The sequence below is a fragment of the Strix aluco genome, chromosome 16 (assembly GCF_031877795.1).
Source record: "Strix aluco isolate bStrAlu1 chromosome 16, bStrAlu1.hap1, whole genome shotgun sequence".
NCBI classification, from domain to species: Eukaryota; Metazoa; Chordata; class Aves; order Strigiformes; family Strigidae; genus Strix; species Strix aluco.
In genome coordinates this window covers 846,535-861,167 of record NC_133946.1, presented here as the reverse complement: position 1 = coordinate 861,167, position 14,633 = coordinate 846,535, and the positions used below count along the sequence as shown (strand labels likewise).

At 39.0% G+C, this 14,633-nt stretch overlaps 1 protein-coding gene across 4 annotated transcripts in view; it reads left to right on the top strand.

Moving 5' to 3' along the window:
• IRAG1 (inositol 1,4,5-triphosphate receptor associated 1) overlaps nt 1–14,633 on the top strand; it is a 116,807-nt gene that overhangs the window by 55,550 nt on the left and 46,624 nt on the right. The window lies entirely within an intron of this gene.

Genomic DNA, 14,633 nt, shown 5'->3' with positions numbered 1-14,633 from the left:
TTGCACTCTACTGGCATAGATTCTGTGGTAAAAAAAAAACAGTGGGAGTTGCAAGAGCATCTTAAAACATTTCCCCCATTTGTACTGCTGATTTAAGAAAGGATTAGTTTCATGTTTTTCCTGACTCAGCTACATGTGAGGCATTGGGGGCAGGAGTGTAGGCAGCACTGTGTAACTGAATATGTGTGATAGGTAAGGGGATGGCAAAGGAAGAAACTGGTAGGCTGAGATAATAAGAAAGAAAAAAGACGGAGAATGGCAATAATCCTTTGTAATCAAGGAGGGGTGTAAACCTTCATGCCACCTCTGTTTCTTGATCTTCTGGGGAAAGAAGGAGGGGAAGAAGATTCTACAGTGATTTGCACCTGCGTCTTCTATTAAATAGTATTGCAGTCAAGTGGAATTTTCTTCACACAGCTATAAAATTGGGAATGTTATTTAGTGTGTGTGCAAGCAAGGGCATGTATGTATATGTAAGACTGCAAAGTTTGGAAAGTGCTGGTTTACTGTCTTTTCTTCTGTGAAATCCAGTACTTCTTGTATAATGAATCTTAAAGAACTGACAGTACTTTCAGTGGTCTGTCAGCAAATAGCCTCTTAAAAACACCTGAAGTTCGTTCAGATGCAAGAATCTAAAACATGACAAAGCAGGGAGATGCCTTCAGACTGAGATGTGTTTACATCTTCAAGAAGACTGCTTAGGAATCCAACACAGTGCCATCCTATGGCAGCAGGGTCTTGGTCCTGGCTGTTGTCTTGGCATGTACTGTCCTGTATTGACTAGAAAAATGTAAGAAAAAAGGTCTTTTTCTCCCATTGCCACCTTCTCTCTGTTCTATCCATCCCTTCCTTCAGCATTGCTAATTACGCATAATGGGCATAAAGGCAATTTTCCTTTGTTCACTTTTTCAAAATCAGTTCCCTTCAGAAACTGAACCTGCTTCCACTAGTGAACATTAGAACTGCATATCCAGGTCATGCAAACCATTTGCCTAATCCCACAGGAGGATCATGTTTACATTATGCCAAAAGCAGGAACATTCTTTAACTCTCGTTGTTTTCAACCATCTGCAGGTAATGGTTTTCCAAATCCAGAGGCTGTATAACTACCACTGTACCTCGCCTCTGAATGCATCTGATCCCTTTTTGAACTCACTTATGTGCTCCAATTCTTTTACAATTTCCCATGATAACAAATTCAACTATTTAATCATATGCTGTTGTGAAGGAGCTTCTTTTGTACTTAAACTATTGCCTAATAACCGCTTTTGGCATCCTCATCCTTGAGTACTGTGAGGAATTGTGAGCAAATAATTGAGAGATCACCCTTTCCAGTCTGTTCATGATTTTTAAAAATGTCTAACCTATTTCTTTCCAGAAGTGTCCCTTTTTCAAGTTGAGGTGCTTGTCTTTTTTGCATGGAAACCATTTGCAATTCCTGACCATTCTTTCTTCTTTCGTATTTATGGTGCTTTTTTTTTTTTTTGAGATGTGACTAGAACTGTTTTGAAGATTGGGGCATAATACACTCATAAACTATGTTGTTCTTAATTCTTTCCTACTAATTCTTAACATTTCTGCCTTTTTGGCTGCTGCTGAATACTATTTTCAGAGAACTATCCAAAATTACTCTAATCTTTTTCCTAACTGGTAAAATATAATGATGGGCTCTGATTTAGCTAAGTATATTTTACAATTATTTTTCCCCATGTGCATTGATTTGCATTTTTCACCTGCCAATTTATTATTCAGGTGCTCAGTATCCCATAAATTGCCTTGACTGGCTTTAGATCTGATTATCCCATCTCATCTTTAATCAGATGTACACACCCTCTTTTCCAGATTCTTCATAACTATTTTGAACACCACAATCCCTGTGGGAGTGTAATCTCTGCAGCAGCAAGGCAGACCTGTAACTCCTATGCTTTATTTTCTTCCTTAAATTACAAGAGGTCTTGTCTTGTGAGAACAAAGTTTCTTTGAGATGTTTGGTACAGAACTTTGTCAAAACCTCTCTTTGAAAATACATACTGCCTATATTAAAATGCTTATTGACTGCTGTAAAGAAATGTAAAAAAAATAGTAAAGTTTGGAATGCTGTACAGCCCTGTGTTTATCATTCTCTTATCTGCATCTATTTAGTAATAAAATATTACATTAATTTCGTATGTAGGACAGTTACCATCTTGAAGTTAGGAACTAGGATGAAAGCCTTAAGTGATAATAAAATAATAAAGCAATCAGTCCTTTTTTGTTTTGGCAGAATAGCAAAGCACTTCAAGGTCAACATGAAAATATTGAAGTAGGTGTTTGGAAAGAAAGAGCATTATTCATTGCTTATACTGCTTGCCTTTATCTCAGTCTCTTTAAGTTTTTTTTATTTGTCCTCCGCTACCTCAGGTAGTTAATGTGCAGCTTTTTGTTTCAGTGTTTGCCAGAATGTTGTTCAGAGGCTTTCTAAAACCCCAGAACTTTGATTAATAATACTAATTTTGAAGAACTAGTATTTCAGTGTTTCTTCTATTTTAGTCTTATCTGTGTAGTTCTATGGTATTGTTAAAATTACAATGACTTGCTATATTTTCTTTTAAGACATATTTTCTACATATTTCACCTGGTTTTGTATTTTTTATTTCAAAAGATATTAGTCATTTAATCTTTTTCATTCCATAACTTTCTACAGTTGTTTTAAAATGAAGTAGCCACATTCCATTGCTTTGATATGACTTTGGTTTGCTTATCCAATATAAAGAAAGAATAAAAAATGGTAAGACAATAAATCTCAATGTATACAGACTATATAGTTATTGTATACAAATTGTTTATAAGTAGGCAAATACAGAATACCGTTTTGTCTGACTTATATATGAAGTTATAAAATGAGCATAATTTAGATACACATCACATTTTTTAAGACAGTAATAACAATATTGAATCCTAGCATAGCTCATAAAGCACTATGAAACAGAGCTAAGAAAGATGAGTTCTGGTAGATTTAGCTCAGTATCAAGATGTGAATCCTGCTTGTCCCGCACATTGTCACCTTTTTGCTCTGCTAGAAGTTACCAAACTTCTAGCAGCTACAATGGCACAGGACATGTCATACAACCTCAGTCATTAGCAGCATGAGCTAAACTGCTGGTTGTAAACTGAGATGACTGAAAAGCAAGTATGCCCCTTATTCACTTGCTCTTATGATAGAGATGGTGCGCTCTGAAGGAGACACAGAGACAAACTGGAGTGGGATCTTATATTTCTGTGGCAAACCTTAACCTGTGATGTGTCCAGTTTCTCTTCTACAGTCTCTTCTATGAGTAACTCTGCTTCTTTTACCCCCTCCTCACCTCTGCCATTTTCATTTTAGGTTCTGAGGCCAAAACCTAGTATATAAAATGTAGCCCCCAAAGTCTATAAATCTTTTTCCCTGCAGAAGTTATTCTCTGGTTTAAGCTCACCTATTTGCTAGGGGCTCCCTGAGTGCAACACTGATAAAACTATAATAAACGAGTGTGGGTTTTTTTAGATGTTGATGAGATGAGATTGTGCATAAAGCTGGTACATTGTTTTTGGATCAACTCCTGGATATAATCAGCGATGGAATGGTGTTGGCTAAATAATTTTATCAGGAAGGATTTTGACAAATTGGACATGAGGAACATTTTGCTGCATTTGGATTGTGCTATTCCAGAAGAATATGTTATTTGCCTCAAAGCTTTGTTCTGAACTGTCTAATTACCCAGAAAAATGAGGCTTTTTGGTACAGTACATGCCAGTCAATCCATAAAAATTCCTTTCTTGTTCTGATAGCTTTGATCTTTATTATTGTCTTTCCTAGTTCTGGGTTTTGGAGCACAATTGTTGAAAACTGCAAAAATACAGTTAGCAAACCATCTGTGCTTAAAAGACTTAGAGTTTTGTATTTGGTAGCTTTGTAAAGAAAATGACAAGTTGTTTTTCTTACCATGCTTTCTAGCAGATGCAAGCCAGTGATGATATTTTCCAAATTAGAGTGCAAATTGTAAAGCTGAATCTAGAACTTTAGCCAGTAACCAAAATGGGCCTTATTTTCTTCTATATGAATACCTGTATATCCTGCTAAGAAGGATCTTCGTTTAAGAGAAATTATATACTTTGTTCACTTAAATCTAGTTTTAGGAGCTTAGCTTTAATGTTGCACATTTGAAAATGCTGAATTCAATGGAGTCCATGTTTAGTATACATCTGTGTTTCCTCAAAGTAAGGAAACCAGCAGTAGATGGTTAAATTCTTCTTTGGGTCCTCAGCGTTAATATCTTGAAAGTCAAGCACTGTAGTGTGATTGAGCTGCTACTGGAGCAGGTGGTCTAAGACAGCTCTTCACTTTTAAGGACACCTGCAAAATGAAATGTTAAATTGCCACTATTTTGCATTATCATGTTTTCCCAGTGCTGGTATTCTGTAGGTGAAGACTTTTTTTATGATAGATATAGTGGAAAAGCAGCTCTGGAATATCTTTTTTGGTTTTGTTTTTGTGTTTTTTTGTGTACTTGCAATAATCTCTTGTCCCTCATTTTGGATTCCAATGAAGCTTAAGGGCAGAACTTTGAAAACACAGGAAATGGAAACTTGCTTTTCTTTTCTCACGAACAGCTGTTTGCTTTCATTTTCTGACCATTCTTTCTGCAAGTCAGCATATCTCTTCTTTCTGAAGTGATAAAGCACTATGCTGTCTCCCTTTTCCCCACATTGAAATAAAAAGCTACCTCATCTGCATGTCAAGTAAGGATAAAACAAGGGGAAATTATTTCTCCTGTAATTTTGGCTGTGGGCGCTAGACTGCAGCCACTGGGAAGTCTCCTTCTGGTAGACTTCCTGTTACTTGATCGGACCAGATATAGTTTAGGCCAAGTAGCTGAGTTTGGCATCTAAGAGCAGGAGAGAATCATGACACTTAACTCCTTAAGTTGGAGATGCAGCCAGAGATTACTTGAGAGAGGCTTGCAAGTGCTACCTGAGATTAAGTCTCCCTCCTAGGATACTGATCTCTTCAAACTGCGACAGTAGGCAGAACCTTACTTTTAAGTTGGAGTATCTGTGTAGTTAGTTAGTTGTAATGATAATATGATGCAGTCCTCTATTAAAAGTTTCAGTCGGAACTCAGCTGCCATCAGTCTTTTTCTTTCAAGGACTTGTTTGCATTGGGAATTTGGAACATGCATTGATCCAGAACGGAAATCTGAACAAAGTATTGAAAGCCATAATGTGTGCTGCTTGCTGAAGGGTTCATCTCACAAAGCTCACCAAATGTTATTTATGACTGAGGTTTAAATCGCTGCTGTGGCTGCATTATGAAATACCCTTCTAAAGAATGCAAATAAATATTTTATTGTGTAAGACATAAGAACAACCGTGTCATGAGCATGCCTAATGGAACAGTTTCTGTGCTAACACACTATTTCCACATGATGTGTGGAGTTTGGAGTATTTAATTAACCTCAGTCTTAATTAATACATCATCCTGTCTGACAGAATACCTATGCAGCCCTCAAATTATTACATCAAATACTCCTTCTTGGTTTCACCTTGAAATTCATAACTGTCTCAATTAGCAGAAGAGGAAAACAACTCTGAGGAATTTGTTGCTGTTTCAGTTAATACATGTACCTCATTGGAGAGTCATCCAATCCTTTGCTAACTTGGCTAGTAAAATGCACATTCAATTTCTTTGCTAAATTCAACAGTAGCAGGGTGGTCTTTCTGCCTCTGGATATTGTGGGTCTTTGTTTTTAGATCCCAGTACAAAAAGAAGGTTCCTCCAAACTACTGGAAGTCTGACTTTATGTAGTACATAAGTTGAACTGTCCAGTAAATAGACTGCCTCTTCCCATTGCACTTTGCAAAAAAATAAATTTAAAATAAAACTAAATCAGTTAAGGAATGCTTACTGCAAGAACTTCATAGTGCGAAAATAATACCGTGTGACTACATCTGCAAGATACTCTTCAGCATTTTTTTAATATGGTCCCAGAAGCTTCTCTCAGTAGCAAGGAATAACACAGCCCACAGAAAATAGTGGATGATTCAGCAATACAGACAAAAGGCCTTCGAAAAAGCATCTTTGCAAAATCTTGTATTGCTTTAATAGATCTTTTGAACGAGAACAGGTTTTTTGGCCTTGATTCTTCATTGATATCATACCTGAATGAGACACTGAGAACTCTCCCCACCTCCACTTGGATAATACTGAAATGAATGATCAGCATTTGTATGATTAATCTTTTTTATTATTATTACTATGACCTGTTTCTGAAGCTAGATATTGATAAGAGAAATTAGTGTAGCTGCTGGCTTTTAAGTTGTTTCTGTTTCCAGCAAAAGAGCCTAAAAGATGGCATTACAAAATGGTATTGCTTATGCTCAGTTCTATATCATAAGCTAGCAGGAGGGAAGAGGTATATATGTTGTTTTTTGCTTCTTCACAGACAGCTGGGCCTGCAGAATCAGTGTACAATCTAGGGATAAAATTGGACTGTTTCTAGCAATTCTTGTGATCTAATATACAACATCCCTGTATCCAAGTTGGGACATTACAGTCTAGATGAGTGAACTACTAGATCAGTGGAAAAAGCAGCTGAGTTCAAATAATGTAGTTAGTTCATGCTACTGGCATTGCATGTCACCTGGCATTACAAGTGAAGTTCCTTGAGAGTCTATCTATTTATTAGGTTTGGAGGATGAGTAGGAATACGTTCTCATCCAGTGTGGCTTACCATATCTGGTTTTGGGCACCCAGGATGTTGATAAGCGAATCCAGGGAGAGCCACTATGGTACTGCTTAGCCTGGAGAAGAAAGTAGTTGCAGTCTTGCAGTGCTTAAGATGTTACTAAAAATATGGACTCAGGCATTTTCTGGAGGTGAATGGCAGGAGAATGAGAGACGATGATCATAAAGTACAACAAGGGATATTCTGACCAGGTGTAAGGGGGCATGGGGGGAATTACTGTGGGGGGTAATTAAACACTGGATCAGATCTACCAGAAATTCTGCAATTTCTGCCCTTGGAAGTTTTCGAATTCCAACTGTACAAAGTCCAAAGCAACTTAGTCTAGTTGCTTCAGTGCTGACCCTACTTCACGGAGGATGTTGGTCCAAATGACCTTCCAGCTGAAGAATTCCTTGATTCTGGGAATTGATCCTCCAGTCTGACCATCATACAGTAACATATAAGTTAACTGTAGTCAGTTAAGCAGTCAGCAGCCAAAGTCCGCACAATAGCTGATTATTTGAATAAAGTGATACTATAGTTACTCCTCTCCTGGCGTACAGCAACATTTTAAAAAGCTCAGTGGAATTGGACTCATAACTCTTTTCTCATAAAAGGGAAGTGAGACACATTCATGCTCTTTTGGGTGTTTTTGATTTTTGCAATGAAACAAAAATGTGTGCATGTGTCACTAAAGTAAGCAAATGTGAATCGGATTTTGTCCAGGAAGCATAAAATGAGAATAAAATACTTGTTTTGCTGCTTTGCCATTTATCTATGCAAGATGGAGAGCTGAGTATAATCTCCCTGCTTGAAAGACCACAATTGCATTTTAGATCCCAAAGAAAGCTAGCTATTGTTGGCTTGTTCAACAAAGTGTCCCCTCTAGGATTACCCTTTGTAATTAGGAAAGAAAGAATTTTGTTTAATTTCTTCATTTGGAAAATCTTTTGCTTGACTAGCAGCAAGACTCCTGGGTCACTGAGCAATAGTGTTCTGCCCTAATTGCCTTCAACTTATTTAAGTTTCTAAGTTAGGCCTTTGGTATTAGTTTTTTCCAAATTATATAAAGTTGATATCCAGCTGTCCTGAAAAACAGAATAGTTTATAGAATGTTTATATGTAAAAACCGCATGTGAAAATACTACTTCATGTAACAACCTTAAAGTTTTTCTTAAACAGGAATGAATCGGCACAAAGGGACACGGATTTTTTTTTTTCCCCAATCTTATCTGTTTCTTCTCCCCACAAGCAAATTTGTTCTCTTTTTATATTAACTAAGAATATAGTCAAGTGGCAATTTGAGAAAATGTCGTCTCAAGCTCCTAACTCTGCCTACATCATAGACAAAAATAAATGTGTGACTAGAATGTGATGTATAATACATGCAGTCCAGACAGTAGAAACATATCTAGGTTTCTCCAAATCTGTGAGAAGGAGTAGAAGAAAAAGAAACCCAAATGACTCTGTGTTACTGAGTACATGATGCTCATTTAGGCAAAAATGTGCATGATTGGTGGTAATATCTCCATGTATTCTTAATACTGCTATCATTAGCAATTTCTGTTGGGCAGTTGAGCAATTCACAGGTCCTGCATCAGAGGAGTCTTTCAGGACCATGGAACAGAGATTGGTGCTGCCTCCTAAACAAATGTGCATGTTTCTTTCAAATAGTAAACTGTTTAGGAGGAGGAAAAGAGCAACATTTTTTACTCGCATATCATTTTCAACTTTTTTAGATTTTTCCCCTATTTTAAGGTCACTGCCTTTATGTTGTGAGACAATAGGTTTTTCTCCAGATACTTCCTAGCTCTAGATTCCTTTTGAACTACCCTCCTCAATGACACTTAATGTACTGTTCTCCCACTCTTCACACTTTCTTATATGCTGTTCCTTATGCTTAGAAATCCTTATTCTCCATGCCAACATATCCACCCACTCCATGTTCACGTTCTTCCTTTAAACTGCATTTCCTTAAAGTCTATCAAAAATAATCTGCGAGTTAAGAAACATATCAACTCAGCCTTGAGATCTGAGAGTCTCCTGATCATCAGATTTGCTACTGCAGGCTGAATTCTTTAACTTGTGCATAATACTGAATAAATCAGGGCCTAAATTTTCCTTAATATCACATGTACTATCTTTTTCACCAAATATATATATATTTTAAAGTATCCCAAAGTTCAGCCCAGCTGATTTCCTAGAGGCCATCTGGCAGAGCTCTGCTGCTTGTTGCCTTGTTCTTGTCATTCTAGCTGAAAGCCCACTGAAAAAAAAATAAGGTCAGTGAGAAGTAGGATGAAGTAAAGTCTTTGTTGCAAGTTAACAGAACTAATGGAAACAGCTCTCTCTGAATTGTGCAGTGGTGGGGTTTTGTGTTTGGGGGGAGGGTTGGTGTTTGTTTTTTTTACACGAAGCAAGGGACAGAATTGTTGAAATGATAAAAGCAAATTTGTTTAGGAATGATTAGTTGAAATTTAAAATGCAGGAGGCATATCTAAAAACTTCTGGGTGGTAAGATCTGTTAGGCAGTTATGACTATTTCATGACCTAGTCTGGCATCTGGCATGCCTGTGCACTTTGTTCTTCATGTGTAGCAAAGTTTGTTATGTGGCTCTGAAAGACAATTTCCTGTGAGGTAAAGGGTCTACCATAATTAAAATGTTAAATCTCTAATTGGTTCACTGCTGGAGAGCTTTCTCTAAGGACTTGGGCATAAACCTTTAGTAAGCTCAGTGAAATATATAGGTGTCTTTCACGATTATGCTTTGAAAGATTGAACATATGGCTTCATATTCACTTCAATTTCTTCTACTTTCTGAAGAAGGTTCCTTGCTTTTGGCTAAGAAATATGCATGAATACTTGGAGAGCAATAGAAGAACAAAACAGACTCTGTAGATAGGATCCTTTTGCCAGAGTCCTGGGCCCTATTAGTTCTCTACTCCTTTGAGAATAGTGACCCTGGAAACAGCTGCCAGTTAAATTAATGTAACTGTAGTTCATGCTGGACACAGGCCACTGGAAGAGGGGGAATAGATGGGTAAAACCTTTCAGGTCTGCAATCCCTAAGGAAGTGCCACATCCCTTTGGTTCGTGTGCCCAGCTGTCCTGTTGTCTCCAGCATGGAATGTGGGGAATGCCTGGTTCTTGCCATGGCATGGCTGGAGAGAAGTCTCTGCTGCAAGAATCTCGCAGATCTATCCCATAACTCTCTCTGGCTGTCCTTTCCATATGAGAGCTGGGTCCAGTATCTTAGGCACATACTTAACCAGATACAATTACATTATTGGAGTTTTACTTAAGCCAATTTGTTCAAAGAAAACCCAGAATGAATAAAACCTGAAGTGAACCAGAACATATTTTTTGTGAACTTGTATACAGTTCTTAAAACCATTTTTTCTTCCACAGGGAGGTAATGCTACTTATAATCTCATTTCCTTAAATTCTTTTTAGTGCTAAATAAAAACAAAAACTGAAAACAAAGTCTTTGCATCCAAAAGAGTAATTTATAAAAGTTTGACACATGTAATATTAACTCCTAATTGCCCCTAAAAAAAGTGGAATCATGAAACTCTCAGGCTGACTAAAATATACTTACCTTAAAAGAAAAACTTTTTTTCATCTGGGTCTAGTAGTTTGAAAAGTTAGTGAAATACTGCTCCTCACTATTTCTAAAATATGTACCTTCTTCAGTTGTTTGCTGATTGTCTGCAGCATAAAATTCAGCCTGTAATTCTTGCAAAACAAAAGATTGTAAGCCACTCCTCCAGTTGCTTTACTGCAAAAGAAGTAAACCTAAACACTGACTGCTAACAAAGCAAAAATTGTAACTATTGCTAAAACACAACAATTGCTAAAACAAACTACTGCTAAACAAAACAATTTAACAGCAAAAAATGCTATTTTCAGATACAGTTTTGCTCTTTTGCTAAGTCTTACATTTCCATTTAACTATGTTAAAATAATTGTCTGTGGGTGAAATCGAGTCCAGTTGATTTTTCTCGTAATGTATCAGGGAAAAGCGTAAAGCTGTGACCAGAATGGATACTATTGGAGTTAGGTACGTAACTCTCAGAAAACATTATCCATTAAAATCTCTGGGAGTTGGTTATTACAGTTCTTTAAAATCTGATTTAAAATTTTAGATACATAACCAAACCAAATGCCTTGGTGTGGGAGTTGGTCTTGTTGATAATGTACCAGCATCACCTCTCACTCCCAAACTTCTTGCTTTTCAGTTGCAGTAGAGTGTTATAACCAGCCATTACTAGAGATACTCTCCTGAACGCTCCCAGTCAGATCAGGCTCAACGTGCATCAAAAGAACATTTTACTTTCTGCCTGACCTAACTTTTCCTTTCTCTCATTCAAGCAGATTATTGAAAACCATCAAGTTTTATGTGTTCCTGAGCTATGAGGAAAACAGAGAGCAGAAAAGGAGATTCTTTCCTGTTGTGCTGTTCCGTAAAGCAAATCCTACATGGGTAGCTTGTAGTCCTGAGGAAGACTGTATCCACTGAGTTGAGACACATAAGTTTTTTTAAAAGCTGGGATATATTTGCTGTATTCTGCTTACGCTTTTGTTAGTTTCTTCTTTTAAAATATTTTTGTGACAGAATTATTCACATTTATCCCATGTGTCTAACATTGCAACCTGGAAGTGTTCTGACTGTCAAGAAGTATTATTTCAGTTGCTCAGGAATTAATATAAATTCTCAGGAGTTAATCTCAGTACTTCTCAGAATGAAAACAGATGCTTTGAATTCATGTAGTAGTTCAATACATTTTGCATGCCCCAGGGGTATTGTTCTGTATCTTATAAACAGAAACACCACTTTGTCTTCCACATTTTACCTTGTACACTTGTATGAATAGGTAGAACTCAATCATTACAGTTATCACAAAGATACCTTATATTAGTCATAGAACCATAGAATGGTTTGGGTTAGAAGGGACCTTAAAGATCCTCTAGTTCCACCCCCCCTGCCACAGGCAGGGACACCTTCCACTAGCCCAGGTTGCTCAAAGCCCCGTCCAACTTGGCCTTGAACCCTTCCAGGGAGGGGGCAGCCACAGCTTCTCTGGGCAACCTGAACCTGTGCCAGGGCCTCACCACCCTTACTGTGAAGAATTTCTTCCTTGTATCTCGTCTAAATCTACCCTCTTTCAGTTTAAAACTGTTACCCCTCATCCTATCCCTACACTCCCTGATACAGAGTACCTCCCCAGCTTTCCTATAGCCCCTTTAAGTACTGGAAGGCTGCTCTAAGGTCTCCCCAGATACTTCTCTTCTCCAGGCTGAACATCCCAAACTTTCTCAGCCTGTCCTCACAGGGGGGGTGCTCCAGCCCCTGATCATCTTTATGGCCTCCTCTGGACTCGCTCCAACAGGACTGTGTCCTTCTTATGTTGGGGGCCCCAGAGCTAGACACAGGACTCTACATAGGGTCTCACAAGAGCAGAGTAGAGGGGCAGAATCCCCTCCCTCGACCTGTTGGCCACACTTCTCTTGATGCAGCCCAGGACATGGTTGGCTTTCTGGGCTGAGAGCACACAGTGCTGGCTCATGGTCAGTTTTCCATCACTAATACCCCCAAGTCCTTCTCTGCAGGGCTGCTCTCAATCCACTCATCTCCCAGCCTGTATTTGTGCTTGGGATTGCCCCAACCCATGTGCAGGACCTTGCACTTGACCTTGTTGACCTTTGTGAGGTTTGCGCAGGTCCACCTCTCAAGCCTGTTCAGGTCCCTCTGGATGGCATCCCTTCTCTCCAGTGTGTTGACCGCACCACACAGCTTGGTGTTGTCAGCAGACTTACTGAGGGACACTGTCCACGTCAGCAATAAAGACCTTAAACAGCACTGGTCCCAGCAGCAACCCCTGAGGAATGCCACTCATCACTGCTCTCCACTAAGACATCAAGCCATTGACCGCAGCGTTTTGAGTGCAGCCATCCAGCCAATTCCTTATCTACCAAGTAGTCCATCCATCAAATCCATGTCTCTCCAATTTAGAGACAAGAATGTCATGCACAGCATCAAAAGCTTTGCACAAGTCCAGGTAGATGCCATCAGTTGCTCTTCCCTTGTCCACCAAGGCTGTGACCCGGTTGTAGAAGGCCACCAAGTTTGTCAGGCACGATTTGCCCTTAGTGAAGCCATGTTGGCTGTCACCAATCACCTCCTTACTTTCCGTGTGCCTTAGCATGGATCCAGGAGGATCCACTCCATGATCTTGCTGGGCACAGAGATGAGACTGACGCCTGTAGTTCCCCAGGTCTTCCTTTTTTCCCTTTTTAAAAGTGGGGGTTATGTTTCCCCTTTTCCAGTCAGTGGGAACTTCACCAGACTGCCACAACTTCCAGCGATGGATAGTGGTTTAGCCACTTCATCCACCAGTGCCCTCAGGACCTGTGAATGCATCTCACCAGGTCCCATGGACTTGTGCACCTTTAGGTTCCTTAGCTGGTCTTGATCCTGATCTTCTCCTGCAGTGGGAAATTCTTCATTCTCCCAGTCCCTGCCTTTGTCTTCTGCGACTTGGGCGGTGTGGCTGGAGCACTTGCTGGTGAAGACTGAGGCAAAAAAGTCATTGAGTCTCTCAGCCTTCTCCATATCCTGGGTAACCAGGTCTCCCATTTCCTTCCAGACAGGGCCCACATTGTTCCTAGTCTTCCTTTTTTCACCCATATGCCTATAGAAGTTTTTTTTGTTGCCCTTGATGTCCCTGGCCATATTTAATTCTATCAGGGCTTTGGCTTTCCTTACCTGATCCCTGGCTGCTAAAGACAATTTCTGTGTATCCCTCTCAGGTTACCTGTCTTTGCTTCCACCCTCTGTAGGCTTCTTTTTTGTGTTTGAGTTTGTCCAGGAGCTCCTTGTTCACCCATGCAGGCCTCCTGGTGTTTTTGCCTGACATCCTCCTTGTCGGGATGCATCGCTCCTGAGCTTGGAGGAGGTGATCCTTGAGTATTAACCAGCTTTCTTGGGCCCCTCTTACCTCCAGGGCTTTATCCCATGTTACCCTGCCCGACAGATCCCTGGAGAAGCCCGAGTCTGCTCTCCTGAAGTCCAGGGTACTGAGCTTGCTGTGCGTCCTCCTCACTGCCCTGAGGGTATTGAACTTCCCCATTTCATGGTCACTGCAGCCAAGGCTGCCCTTGAGCTTCACACTCCCCACCAGCCCCTCCTTGTTGGTGAGAACGAGGTCCAATCCTGAGGCTATTACTATGTGTTTTGGTAAACTGACTGACCTTCCAAACTTAAGTAAAAAGAGAAACTTAAGAGAAACTACTCTCTTGTCATAAAAATTGGATACAGTAGGAAAAGTCAATTCTTTTCTGTATTGCAGACAATAAAATGTTTTCCAGTTTCCATGTAGCGTCTCTTGTCACACAGGGTAAGAATGTAAATGAGTCAGCTTTAGTTGTGGGTTTGGGTTTTTTTCTTTTCCAGTAAATGTTTCTATTATACAAAAATTTTGAAGTCCTAGTACAAAATATTAAAGGTTTTCTATTAAGATATTCTGGATCTGGTTTTATAGTTTTTGTTTGTTTGGATTTTTAAACATTTTTTGAGATAGCTAATGTGTGCCAACAAACTTTGTTTGTATATTTTAAATACTGTAACTATGCTTTGTGTTTGAAAACTTGTTCTGTGGTAGAAGCATATGAAAAACACACGGTTTTGCTCATGCTTAGTTTGAGTGAAATAAATTTAGAGTTTTTTAAGTACTTCAAAGCTGCAAAACCTAATCCAAAATGCTACATGAATTCCATATGCTTTTACGGCTATACAAAAGGAGTGCAAAAAGATACCTTTCTAATATAGTAATATTTTACAACCACTTTGCAGGACAACAAAGAAAAAAGTTACAAAAAGCAGCTCAGAA